At 39.2% G+C, this 14,858-nt stretch overlaps 1 protein-coding gene across 1 annotated transcript in view; it reads left to right on the top strand.

Moving 5' to 3' along the window:
- Window positions 1-14,858, top strand: part of LOC126259816 (nibrin) — a 157,809-nt gene that overhangs the window by 77,665 nt on the left and 65,286 nt on the right. The gene's annotated exons all lie outside the window — the stretch shown is intronic.

Raw genomic sequence — 14,858 nt, 5'->3', positions numbered from 1 at the left:
GGGGAAGGTGCACAATAAAGTGACACTGAAGTCATTGAATTAGAGGAGGAGCAGGATCCAATCTCTTCGTTAGAAACTGAGAATTCCCTGAAACAGACAAAAAGTGGGAAGGCAGCTGGAGTAGATGAGATGACAGCGAATATGATTAAAGCCACAGGAATCCATGGAATACATGGTTACACCGGGTGCTGGGGGTGATATGGAAAGAAAACAAAGTGCCGGATGAATGGAAAAAAGGAATTATAATACAGTTGTTCAAGAACGGTAGTAGAAAGAAATGCACCAACTACCGAGGAATCACACTGTTATCACACTGCATTAAGACAATGGAAAAGGTCATAAAAAAAAAAGGATTGCAGAAAATTCTAGGACACCAATTACAGTAACGACAGCATGGGTTCAGAAGTAATAGGGGAACAATAGAGCTCATTTTCTCCCTCCATCAGTTAATGGAGAAGTATTGGGAAAAAGGAAAGGACTTGATAATAGTATTCGTGGATTTGGGGAAAGCATATGACAGTGTACCAAGGGATAAAATATGGGAATAAATGAGAAAACATAATGATCCTGTCATTCCATGTAGGCTTTCACGGCCAGCGTCTTCATCAGTAAACACTTCCGGGCTAAGTGAATAGAAACCTCCAGGATATTACGCAAAGCTAAGCCACCCAGTAGCAATCTGTCTCAAGGGGAAAGGAAGGCATTGCGGGAGATCAATGCAGACAAGAATGTTATTATAGTTGCCGCTGACAAGGGAAATGTTACTGTTTTAATGAATACTGAGGATTATCACAAGAAGATCAGTGATCTCCTGGAACCCAGCACATACAAGAAGTTGAAAAAGGATCCCACAACGATTGTGCTGAATGCCACCAATCGTCTGATAAAACAGTCTTCCATTCCTACAGAAGTTAAAAAGTATCTTTGTAAAACGGAGGCTTATCCTCCGAGATTATATGGATTACCAAAGATACATAAACCTGATGTTCCTTTGAGACCAATAGTCAGCGCAATTGGAGCTCCTACCCAAGAACTAGCCAGACACCTTGCCTCTTTGTTACAACCTTACATAGGCAAAACTGAGAGTCATATTAAAAACTCTCTACACTTCATTGAGAAATTGAGGGAAATTACTGTCGGTCCTAATGACATCCTTGTCAGTTTTGATATAGTGTCTTTGTTCACGATGGTTCCAGTTGATGAAGCTCTCTCCCATATAGCCGATATGTTCCCTACTGATATAGTAGCCTTGTTCCAACACTGTCTATCCTCAACCTATTTTCAGTACAATGGTGAATTTTATGAACAGATCGGTGGGGTAGCCATGGGAAGCCCCCTGAGTCCCGCAATTGCGAATTTATTCATGGAATATTTTGAACATCAAGCACTGCAGTCGGCCAAAAAAAGCCCCTCGAAGTGGTATCCCATATGTGGATGACACCTTTGTAATATGGAATCATGAGGAAGAAGACTTGAATGATTTCCTGGTACACTTAAATAGCATCAACCCAAAGTTAAATTTACTATGGAGAAGGAGAAGAATGGACAACTTAACTTCTTGGATGTATCAGTTATCAAATGGGCGGATGGGACCTTAGGCCATAAGGTCTACAGGAAAGGTACACATACTGATCGCTACCTCCATAAGAACTCAAACCACCACCCTAGGCAAAAGAGGGGGGTCATAAAAACACTAGTGGATAGGGCCAATAATATTTGTGAAACAGGCTACTTACAAGAAGAACTAAATCATTTACGAATGGCCTTTGCGAAAAATGATTATATGAAAAACGAGATTAACCGAGCACTTCACCCAAATAGTAAAATGCCTAAAAATAGGAGACAGCAACAACCATCAGCTGGAAAAGTATTTCTTCCGTTCATCCATAATATCACGGATTGCATTGGAAAAGTACTAGCCAAGTTTCAGGTAGAGACCATTTTTAGACCTACTAAGAAAATTAGTGAATGCCTATACCCCAGGGGTATATAAAATTCCGTGTAGTTGTGGCAGGGTATACATAGGAACTACAAAAAGAAGCATCAATACACGGTTGATGGAGCACAAAAGAAACTGTCACTTGGGACATATCGACAAATCGGCAGTAGCGGAACGTGTTTTTAAGGATGGAGATCACGAAATAAAATTTGGTGAAACAAGCGTGCTAATGAGGACGTCGCACTATTATACACGTATGTATAGAGAGGCAATTGAAATCCACAAACATCAATACAATTTTAATCGTAAAGAAGAAGAATTAAAATTGTATAAGATATGGCGGTCGACGTTGCATCAATCACGTGACAATCGATTGCCTGCAATCGAGAGAACAGACGATAGCCAGAGATAGCTGCACATCGACGCCACGTGACGTGTGGTGGCGCCCCCTACGATCTCCATATAAGCGGCGGCCCCAGCTGCTAGCAGCCAGTCGTCGACTCACCTCGGAAGATGTTCTCCGTAGTTGAGAACGAAACGTCAGGGAGAAGAAGTTCTACAGATCGACCATGGCAACTTAGCCCAGAAGTGTTTACTGATGATGATAATGATCCTGATTCATTATTTAAAAAAGTTCAGATCTGTACGATGGTTGTGAGAGTAGTGTACAAGTAGGAGGTGGAAGATCAAAATCGTTTAAGACAAAGAAAGGTGTTCAGCAAGGCAGTTCGCTCTCCCCTTTATGCTTCATTACACTTATGGACACAATCGTGAAAGAAATCAAGGAAGAAGAGAATGAAGATCTCAGTGTTTTTGTTTTTGCTGATGACATCGCCATTTGGGGAGAGATGGAAACGGAGGTTCAGAGGAAACTAGATTACTTTAACACAAAATTTAAAAAATTCATGTTAACTGTCAGTAGGAATAAGAAAGTGGCTATGAAGATGAGCAGGACACCCACACCTTGTAACATCATACTGGAAGGGGAGAAGGTTGAACGCGTGAAAAGCTTCAATTATCTGGGTAGCATCATATCACACAATCGAAGTTCCAAAATAGAAGTCTTAAACAGAATAACAAAAGGATCTAGCTTCTTCCATCAAGTATCAAATCTAATCTGGGACAAGGAAGTCCCTCTAAGAACCAAACAGACCATGTATAAAACTTATCTCCTGCCAATCATGATGTATAGTCTAGAGGCCTGTGTCATAAATAAGAGAGTAGAGAGTCAAATACAAGCATGTGAGTAGAGAGTCAAATACAAGCATGTGAAGTTCCTTAGGTCAGCTCTACAAAGACTAGGAGAGACAGAGTCAGGAATGATTATGTAAGGAGAGACCTGCACGTGACATTGCTACAGAGGAGAAGGTGAGTGCTTTGAGATTGAAGTGGTTCGGTCATGTGAAGCAAATGCACCAAGCTTGAACTCCATGCCAGTATTTGGAGATGGAGGTACCGGGAAGTAGACCAATTGGGTGGCCTAGAAAGAGATGGACAGACCAGGTTAAGGAAGATCTCAAGAGGAGAGGAGTAACATGGGATGTAGTGGAGAGGGAAAAGCTATACCAGGACAGAAACCAATGGAAGCATATTGTTCATCAAGTTCCCACCCAGCTTGCTGGAAGGAAATCCTGATGTAAGGCATATCTTTTCTGCATAATATTTGTCTCCTGCCTCAGAAGGTTCTGGCAGAGACTGTGGATGTGATTTTTTGGATTCTCGAACCTTTATTGTTTCACTAAAGCAAATACTGGTACTGGTACAAACAGCCACTTGTTAATTTGTAGTCACATTATATTATTTGTTTTTTGCTACTGTCTGAACAGTCTCGGAGACCACAAAATTAAAATGAAGTTGGTAGTTCATCTCAAGTTAGTGGGTGAATTTAAGCAGTTTGTTTTGTTTCACCCTATGTATGTTTTGGAGTAGTTGTAATTAGACTTGAACATAGTTGTGTAGAGGACAGATGACCTTAGATGTTCTGTCCCATAGTGCTCAGAGCCATAGTTGTGTAGAACTGTGTTTGGTGGTCACCTGGTCCCGATGCATGATTGGCTACTGCTGATTCATCTATGTTGCCTAGATAATAATTTGTCTTGAATTCCTTGTGTCAGGTGTTCATGCTTCTTTTAGTGGTACTAAAGTACACTTGAGTGCCATGGATGGCAGAGGCCGTAGATCTGAAGTACTCACTCAAATCCACAGGAAAGATGTATGGAATTAACTGCAGTACAGTGTGTGTGTGTGTGTGTGTGTGTGTGTGTGTGTGTGTGTGTGTGTGTGTTTTGGTGCACGCGCGCGCAGATGTGTGTGCCTTTCAGATGGCTCCATCTAATTTTTATTCTAAGATTAGGGCGCGCGCGCACATGTGTGTGCCTTTCAGATGGCTCCATCTAATTTTTATTCTAAGATTAGGGAGGTATGCAGACCTCGATGTCTGCTGATTTAGCCGTACCAAAAATGAGTTGAAACTTTTGCAATCAATTTCCACACTGGTAAATGCTATTTCAGGTTGTGCTGAGGACACAGGAAGACTGTATTTGTATCAAACTCAATGAAAACAAAAAGAAAAAAAATTACTCTTTTCAGCCCCATTGGCTCCTTCTTCTGGCAGAAGAGTTGGAGGAGAAGGAAGAGGGATGAAGGAAAAGTACTGGAGAGGTTTAGGGAAAGGGGTACAATTCAGAAAAGTCATCCAGGAGCCCAGGCCAGGGGAGATTTAAAATTTAATAACCATTTTTAAGTGTTGTAGAGAAAATAGGATCCAGCTATTCATTAGAAAATGCAAGGTTGCATATGGAAGAGACAATACGTATGTGATTTGGTAAAATTCAAATTCAGCCCACCTCTCCTACTGAAATTAGGAAAATAATAAATTCACACAAAAGTAAAAGCTCCCATGGCATTTCCAGCAGAGTACTGAGAGTTTGTTCCCGACTGTTAAGTAGCATTGTCAGCCACATATGTAATAGCTTACTGAAACAGGGCATTTTTCCAGGTAGACTCAAATATGCTATTATTAAACCATTGCAGAAAAGAGGGGATAGGTCTGATGCTAACAACTACTGCCCAATCTCACTTCTGACAGCTTTATCCAAAATTAAAAGTAATGTATTCAAGAATAACTTCACATATTTGTAGAAATGAAGTACTAAGAAAATGTCAGTTTGGTTTTCAGAAAGGCTATTCAGAAGAAAATGCTATATATGCTTTCACTGATCAGATATTAATTGCTATGAATAACTGGACATCACTCGTTGCAATATTTTGTGATCTCTCAGAGGCTTTTGAATGTGTGAATCATGAAATTCTTCTAGATAAGCTAAGTAGTGTGGTATGTGTGGGACAGTGCACCAATTGTTTAATTCATATTTAACTGGAAGAATGCAGAAGGGCGAATTTAACAGTATTGACAGTCTGCAAAAATCAGCAGAGTCCTCTAACTGGGGAGGTGTCAAGAATGGTGCTTGGGGGAGGTGTCAAGAATGGTGTCTGAAACACTAGAAGAAAGAATGATCTTCACTATTCTGGATTAAATTTGACCTCGGCACAGAAAGGGGTGAGTTATACTGCCACAAAAATCTTTTATCATTTGCCAAAAAGCATTAAAAGTCTGACAGATAGCCAACCAAATAGCATTTAAAAATAAATTAAAAGAATTTCTGAATGACACCTATTTCTACTCAATAGATGAATTTTTAGAAATGAAGTAGTAACTGAAAAAAATTGTATCAGTTAAAGAATACTTATGATAAATTGACACTTTCCATCTCATTACAAAATGTGTTCATGATCTATGGAACAAGTATTAATGTAATGTAATAACACCTTTGTCCAATCCCATGGGCAGGAGCAGTCACATGGATAAAAGCGCAAGGCCTAGGTAATGGAGAACAGCATTTATCTGCTTTAAGTGCATCATTGTCACAACATAGGTTCCTTTCAGTGCATCGTATATGAGTCCATATCGTACTTTACTCACCCCTAAGGCCCGTCACCCCACTCTCCTCCCTAAATTCTCCCAAGTCCCCCTTCCACTCACCTTATTCTCCAAACACAACTTCAAGTTCCTAAGCTTCCTATGTAAGGTGCTCTCTGATATGATGTGACAAGTGACATGAAGTGTGGCATGGCAGATACATGGCAGTGGCGTGACATGATAGGTACTCAACGTCAATAGAAGTGATATGGCATTCGTAAAAGTACATCATGTCATTTTTGGATGTGCAAGGTATTTTGGCTTTAGTCAACCTGATTGATGTTAATCAATGAAAGCCTGAAAGATGTTGTTGAGTACATCCTTACTGGCATACTAGTGTGAACAGTTGTGGTATTTTTAAGGTATTTAAAGAGCTGACTATGTATCCCTCTTTCTTTCTTTATTTATTTTTCCCAATGACACACTACCCATCAAAGAATTGTGGCTGAAACATCAAAGACAATATGAGAACATATGCAGTCTGAATCACTGATTTAAATCTTGAAAAAACCAATCACTGGAAACTGTGGAATCTGCTGAACTGTATTTATAACAGCAAGCGCATCAAAGTTAAAGCTTCTTCTAAATGTGGATAAATACCTTATAATTTCAATTCATAGTCTCATTTGCTTTTTCAGGTGCAGATGGATTAATTTATCAATTAATATTGGGGAGTGTGTGGCTGAAACACTGATGATAAAGTATTAAAAGAAAGTTCTTCCAGTAAATCATTGTTTGGAGTTGTGCTTCCACTTCTGGAACCTACACTTTTGCCAGGACACGCTTGCAGATTCCCTTGTTATTTTGTTGCAGTAGTACTTTTTGCTCTAACAAAACACATAATGAGAACATGCCCTCATAGACAACTAACTAATTAAAGACACACATTTAATTACAGATTACCTAAGGGAAGAAGGTCTATAGAATTTTCGGTTTGTATATTAGTGTCAGTGATTCAGGTGTTGGATGGTTCAATAAATTATGACATGAATATGATAGTTCAAACGATCTGTTTGTTCCATGTACCTGCCATTCACCTAAAGAGATTGCCAACCCCTCAGACACTGAAGCATCACGGGGTTGCATATGTACAAGACATTGTCTCTCTGGACTGCATCGATCACAACAAGGATGACACACAGCAGGACAAGTGCCACCAGAGGTTCTCCTTGCCAGGGACTTATGTCCTCTGCCGTGCCACATGTGTGGAACTGGATCAGCACAAATTCCACCACGTCCTGGCTATAAAGGTTGGCGCAAGCCAACGTGTCAGCAATTCACTCCATTGGAGATGTGGGCCAGTTCATGTGCCAACTCTTAGCAGCAGCCCATCAGTCAGAGCCCCATCAGAAGCCACCACAGCAGGACCTACGACTTTCCAGCGATATCCTGAGACATACCTGTTGGCCAGCTATGCCAAATGCTTAACCTCCGTCATTAGGGTTTATCAGTGGCTTAGTATTCACGTCCACTACATTTATTCACTGCATGTTCCAGGCATATGCCTGTTAGTGTCTGAAAAGTTGCGTTACTTTTTATTGAAAAGAGTTTTCCTACATTGTTAAGTCTCTCTACTTTGGTCATAATAAACCTGTGTTTTCGTTTACCTGTGTCTTCTTATTTCTTATCACGCATCTCCCCGTGGGCGATATAGCAATTTTTTTCATAACATTATGCGTATTCATGATGGTGTATGTTTTAAAACAGCTATGTAGCACAATATAGACCACTCTATGAGAAATTATATCAAAAGCCAGAAAACCAACAGTGTTATGCAATTGAGAAATGAGCTGCGTAGTTTCTTTCTTAACTGAATTAGTGCATTGTCTTTTCAGAATGAAGTATGTATGTAGCTACATACTATATACTAGGGATTCAGCAAATCAGTAAAAGGATTTGAGATAAGATTATAGAAAGTCACTTTATGTATTTCTATTTGGTTCTATACCTTCTTCCTATTCCACAAATAAATTAAAGGAATTTTGATTATCGCCTATGTCTATGGCATTTTACATGCTATCATATCCCACACTTTGACTTGATCATAAATACGGGGGTCTTTCTCCACAAGATCAACAAAGTCTGTCTTGACCTCAGGATTGTACGTCATTTTCCTGGGTACAGAGATAATTGCACAACCAAAGCAGAAACATACCCGACCTATCAGTAGCATACACATGGCACACTGCAAAAGTGGAGTTCGCTGCATTCATATGGCAGTGGCATAGCATGCTGTACCACTCAGTTATGTTGTTTCAGACTGATAGATGGTGTTCCATTAGATGTGTTCTGTCTGAAGTTGCAAGTTAAATGCATGTTGTGCCACATCATGCACCAGATCACTTGCCGTGTAACTCTGGTGGACACCCTGCTTTAGTAACTATTTTATTGCCTACACATTTGTTTGCTGTTTTTGCACAGGATTCAGCAAATACCTTCCAAACTTGCTGTTTAACAACAGTCTTAAGTATGTTATTGTATCGGCAGAGGTTGTTGCCCAGTCAGAGTCCCTTCTTACTGGATCCATTGTTCAAATGTCTTTTGTTCATCTTTCTCACTTTCCTAACACAACTGTGCCATATAATTTGAGTTTATTGTTGTCATTTTGATCTCTTTGTGAAGCTAGTATTTGGAAATTGTTTAGTACAAAGTTATATGGAAAAGTTAGTGAAGTGGAAGTTAGTGTGGTGTAAAATGTTCCATTATTTCCCTTCCCACTCATCTTGCAATGAAGCAGTGGACTAGAGAAGGGGTCTCTGTTTTTCAGCAAGATTCAACAAGATCTTGTTAAGCAGTGGTCACTGCAGAACTATGAATAATTATGTAGATTTTGTAAATATATGCGACAAGACTTTTCAACAATACTGTAATGTTAAGATAGTGTTCACATGAAGGAATTTGTTGTTTTATTTGTTCTAAGAATTGTTGGAATTTTGCGAGATTAATGGCTCTACCACATGGTGAACTCTTAACACTGGTAAAGTCCGTAATGGACATAATGTTTGGGATGCTCGATTTGATGGTAACTGAATGTAGGTTCAGCTAGATTAGGCTTGAACAAGTATGTGCCACACTTTGATTTTGTTATGCTTTCTTTTAGGTGTGAAATAGGATGCATGTAAGTTTGTAACTTAAGAGGTTTTGGTTCCTTTGATGTCACTGCACAAGCAGAGAGCTCATTACACTCCCTGATAATTACTGATGGCGTTGGATGTTACAGGTTCAACAACACTCTGGATTTGTATGTATAGTTCTTCAGAATGGATCTTCCTATTTGCAGCAGAATGTGTGTTGTTTTTTAGCTTCTCAGTAGATTAAAACTGTGTGCTGGCCCAGGACTTGACCAATGAACCATGCCTTTTGTGGGTAGTGCTTTTATTGATTACCATACTCTTACTGATATAGTTATCCAGTCACACTTCACAGTCCATCCTCATAGCTTCCATTCTGACAGTAAAACCCTTCTACTTTTCAAAGTTCAGAGAATCTCTCCTGCAGTTCTTGTGGTGAAATAGTACTGCTGGAAGAAAGGATCTCATAAAGAAATGCCCTAGCCAAGGCCTAGACAGAGTTTCTAGTAGTGGTTGATTATCTGCTTGTTGTGCAAACAAAATTGGGTGCACCCAGGGCAAATGTGGATGTACATTTTGCTTCAATGTACATAATCATCTACATTATTTGCATGACCCAACATAGACAAAAATATTGGTGCAAATATGATTAACAAATCACTTATTCCCTGGAAATTAATCTCCCAAGAAAGTGTATTTACTCTGTCTTGAAATGAAAATACAAACAAGAAAAATACATCTAACTTCAAAATGTTTTCTGTTGTTGCTTACTTCATTAAAGACTGCTGTACGGATTACTTGTTTGTATGACACTTCTGCCTGAAAGTGGCCTTTTGTGGAAAGTCTGTTGGTTGCCATTGATGACATATCACGAGCGATGATGAACTAAGATTTTTTTTTAAGTAGTGAACTTTATAAAAGACATTGATACTTGTAAGTTGATTTGGAATTTAATTTCTTGATGCTGAATCTATTCTATTTTGAATAAATTCTTGAGGGACAGGGTATCCTCAGGATGTAATGCTGTATTCTTGTTTGCAAAGGACGATAGTTAACCAAAAACTGCACCATTGGTTTCCTGCATTCTGGCAAGCCACAGTGGTTTGTCCTTGTTTGTTAGTTGCTGTATAAGAGTCACAGTGATGCTGTCAATCTGTCCTGATCTCAAACCAAGTGTACAAGACAGAGCATGTGCTTGATCTGCCACCAATACAGATTGACTGAACTACAGACTCAGTTGGTGCAGATTTATAACACTGGAGGAAACTGTAACATAATTTTCATACTGATAAAACATGTACTGAATTGATTCTTTGACAGTTGCTACCTCTGCCACCTCTTGGAAATATTGACTGCTTACTAGGGCTATCTCTCAAATTTTTGAGATTCAGGTTATTTTGTTTAAAGATAGGTCATCTAGTTTAAGTACTTATTTTTCAGAAGCTAACGAAACCAAAAGGTTCTGATTGACAACTCAGTGTAGGAATTTTCAGAAATGGGATATGCGGTATAAATTTGTGCTTTCTGCTAAATCCTTGCAAGACTGTGATCCATGAGCAGTTTGGATTCTACTGGCCACTTAAGGCAAAGGTGGAATTCTAACTTAGTGGTTACAAAGTTATTCTTTTGTGAGTATTGTAATGATAAAGTTCCACACATTTTCTTGAATGACACCTCTGCCAGGTCTAACAAGCAAGTTAATTTACATAAAATGAAAAAAATTCTGGAGCAGTCTGTAAAAGGAATGTACACCCCCTCTAACATATAGTCAGGCTTCAAAATCAGTGTGGGCTTGTAATTTAGAAAAAGAAACCATTTCAGTTTATTTGCTCATGGAGGGGGTTACATGGTGAGATTTCTACAGGGATTAGAGAAGGTATCTCCAGTAGCCCCATGCCCATCTGAGAGAAGGGAAAGCACCAAAAGAAAGAAACTAGGCCATTTAGCAATTGCCCAAGGCATTGGCTTGGAACAGAAGAGGGAGACATTTTTTGGCCATGGTTCCAAGAGTTCTTAGTCTCACAAGTCTTTTGATCATGTGCTGTGATTTGACTGGTAGGGTAGTTCTGCGGATGACAATTTGGCCTATTCCAGCATGAATCAGTCAATTGATCTCACATCAGCTGACAGGCGATGGGGGAAAAGGCAGACTCTTTGTAAAATTTAGGTTCAGTGTCTGGACATACCTTGTACATCTCGTCCCCTCTCCATGAAAGAATTCATCATATGTGAATTCAACAATATCTGTGGGGCCTTCAATGTGGGGCTGACAGTGTTTTAATTTCATTCAACAGTTCAATATTTTAATTCTATTTAACAGTTCAAATCTTGTAATCTGAATATAATCGTAAACATGACACAGGACTGTGACAGTGGTGGCATGACAAAGGTAGCTGAAGCTGGTTTCAGAGACAGTGTTAAGGAGTACAAGCAACTGAAACACTCATATGACAAGGATTAGCACATAACATAAAAATAACCAATGCATGTTTACAAATCATTTTTTAAATTAATAAAGTAAGTGAATGATTGATTTCTAGTATTATTAGAAGAAATAATGGTGGTCCTTGTGTGGTTTGTAATAGAATAGGAGGTGTGCGACATTGAAAGGCTTCCTCATTAGGCTGTGGTTAGTTTCTTTAAGACTACGCAAGTACACAGCATCCAGAGTCCTTATGGTGACTGGGTAACCACAAAGATGGCACCAATTGGTTGTCAACCTGACAATAAGGGAGGTCAAAGTCATGGAACAAAATTCTGAAATGCAACAGTTTGTTTTATTTCTAATCTGCAAGGATGGAAGTATTGTAAGTGAAATTTATTTTGAGTTCATTAGCATCATCAATTACATCCCCTAAGTAACAATGTAACTATTTAATTGACCAAAGAAAAGTTGTCTAACTGAAAGTATATTAATGTGTGGCTGCCACTAAGTCAGTTACTTGATTAAATCTTTGTGAGCATCAACCAGAATGACATATGAAATTAAATAGATTTCATTAACAAAAGTATACACTGAGGTGACAAAAGTCATGGAATAGTGATATGCACATATACAGTTGGTGGTTCTGTTGCATACACAAAGTATAAAAGGGCAGTGTGTTGGCGGAGTTATCATTGGTACTCATGTGATTCATATGAAAAGGTTTCCGACATGACTACGTCCACATGATGGGAATTAACAGACTAGGAATGCAGAAAGGTAGTTGGAACTAAATGCATGAGACATTCCATTTTGGAAATCATTAGAGAATACAATATTCGGAGACCCGCAGTGTCACTAGTGTGCCAAGAATGCCAAATTTCAGGCATTACCTCTCACTACAAACAATGCAGTGACCGACAGCCTTCACGTAATGAATGAGAGCAGTGGCATTTGCGTAGATTTGTCAGTGCAAATAGACAAGCAACACTGTGTGAAATAACCACAGAAATCAATGTGGGACATACGACCGACATATCCATTAGGACAGTGCAGCAAAATATGGCGTTAAGGGGCTTTGTCAGCAGACAGCCAACACAGGTGCCTAGGCTAACAGCACAATGTCACCTGCAGTGTCTCTCCTGCACTTGTGATCATATCAGGACTCTAGGCGACTGGAAAACCCTGGCCTGGTCAGATGAGTCCAGTTTTCAGTTGTTAAGATTGATGGTAGGATTCGAGTATGGTGCAGAACCCCACAAAGCCATGAACCCAGGTTGTCAACAAGGCACCGTGCAAGCTGATGGTAGCTCCATAATGGTGTGGGCTGTGTTTATATGCACTGTGTCCTCTGGTCCAACTGAACCGATTATTGACTGGAAATGGCTATGTTTGGGTACTTGGAGACAATTTACAGCCATTCATGGATGGAATTTTGATGGGCAACCATGCACCATGTCATCAGGTACAGTTGTTCACAATGGGCTGAAGAACATTCTGGACAATTCAAGCTAATGGTTTGACCACCCAGATCGCCAAACATGGATCCTACCAATTCATGGGACATAATCGAGAGGTCAGTTCATGCACAAAATCCTACACCAGCAACACTTTTGCTATTATGGACTGCTATAGAGTCGGCATGGCTCTATATTTCTGCAGGGGATTTCCAACAATTTGTTGAGTACATGCCATATCAATTTGGTGCACTACAGAGGGCAAAAGGAGGTCTGACACGATATTAGGAGATATCCCATGATTTTTTTCATATCAATTTAAAATGCCAACTACAAAACATGATGCTTCTCATTGCATTAATGAGTCTTATAAACAAATAATATCATTTAAAATAACACCTGACGCTTAGTTCCTTCAACCCAAATTTGTGTGATTGCAAAAATGAGATAATTAACTTCAGTTAATGTGAATAGAAAGATGGTAACAATAAATCATGACAACAAAACATTAAAAGAACAAATAGCCACATTAATAAAAGACTTTTGTTTTAAAAAAAGGGCGCGTTCATAAGACAAATTCTAACAGTTTCGGCAACAAGAGAAGCAGTGCAAAAGTGGATTGTGAACTGCACACTTCTCTTACTACAGTTGACCTACTTGAAACGTTTAGCCGATCCTCTTCTCTGGGTATGTGGTTGCATCAATCTCCACAACTTCTTCTCCGAAGAAATAATACTGGTTAGAGGAACTAAAAATGCTCTCTATCTCGATAGTAATAACTTGGTACCCTCATACTTTCACTTCAGTTCAGGTATATTTTCATCTCCACAAATTTCACATGTAAGCATGCAAACTCTTGCAAGTCAACTACGCCGATACCCATTAGATACAATTAAATATAATTACATTGTAATGGGTTTAATAACCACCAGAAATTCAAAAAACAGGTCTTGGCATCTAGCAAGTCTAACACCAAGGTTAAGTAAGAGTCTCTAGACACATCATGTTTCAATTATCTATAACAATTACAGTTATTCAACTGCCAAGGAATAATACGTAGTTACTCCTTGCATCCTCCATACAGGTTCTATGACGTGAACAGCAAACACTTGTCAGCGTCGCTCGTCTGACGCAACTCTTGTCTTCCCACGATAAATGTCCATCCTGCACACACAGACATGTGTTGCGCAGTAAATAGGCTCTCTCTGTCACACTTATCTTTAAAATATCACACGTTCGAGGCGGCGGAAGGTCGAGTGGTTTCAGAATTTCCGTGGAAATTCTCGAATCACTACATATCCTCCTCCTTAGATTGAACACGCGATATTTTATACGTAATTACTATGTACATTTATATCACAAAGGATAACACTTCTTTTTTCAACAGTACACATTTTTTATTAATAATCGTAAATACTCTTGTTCTTATTACTTGGTCATTATTTTTTTCCATTCTACTACAATTATAAAACGTGAACCTTTTAATCCACGCTGGAGTTAGCTCTTTCAATATCCAAAAATCGAGAAGACCAAAATTTTTGTTTTCTGCTCTTTTTCCAATCGTAAATTCCAGGTGTCATGGACACTTAAATTTTTCATCCTTTATTCTACTTTTTTGTACTATTTTTTCCTCAGTACCCGCTAGTATCATTATTTATCGCCATCTGCAATCTGGACGGACTCGGGGAAAAATGAACGTGTTCCTTTCGACATTCATAAAACCTAATAATGCTAGTGGCATATAGAATCCATACTTACCAGAATAATTCCTACAAAACGTGTGACTTCTGTCACAATACTGTCCTTTTCCCCTCGGATCAGTGTCTTTACCTCACATATGGGTTGACCCTACAAGTGCACTTCCTCCTTCCAGTTTGGTAGGTACACCCCTCTTAATTTCTATTCTCTAATGGTACAGGTCAGTCCCCTTCTTGGTGCCCCTGTCCGCACAGTATAGGTCAGCCTTTCTTAGGTCTGCCTATCTGCCTTT

Source organism: Schistocerca nitens, chromosome 5 (assembly GCF_023898315.1).
Source record: "Schistocerca nitens isolate TAMUIC-IGC-003100 chromosome 5, iqSchNite1.1, whole genome shotgun sequence".
Taxonomy (NCBI): domain Eukaryota; kingdom Metazoa; phylum Arthropoda; class Insecta; order Orthoptera; family Acrididae; genus Schistocerca; species Schistocerca nitens.
This window is presented reverse-complemented; position numbering and strand designations above follow the sequence as displayed.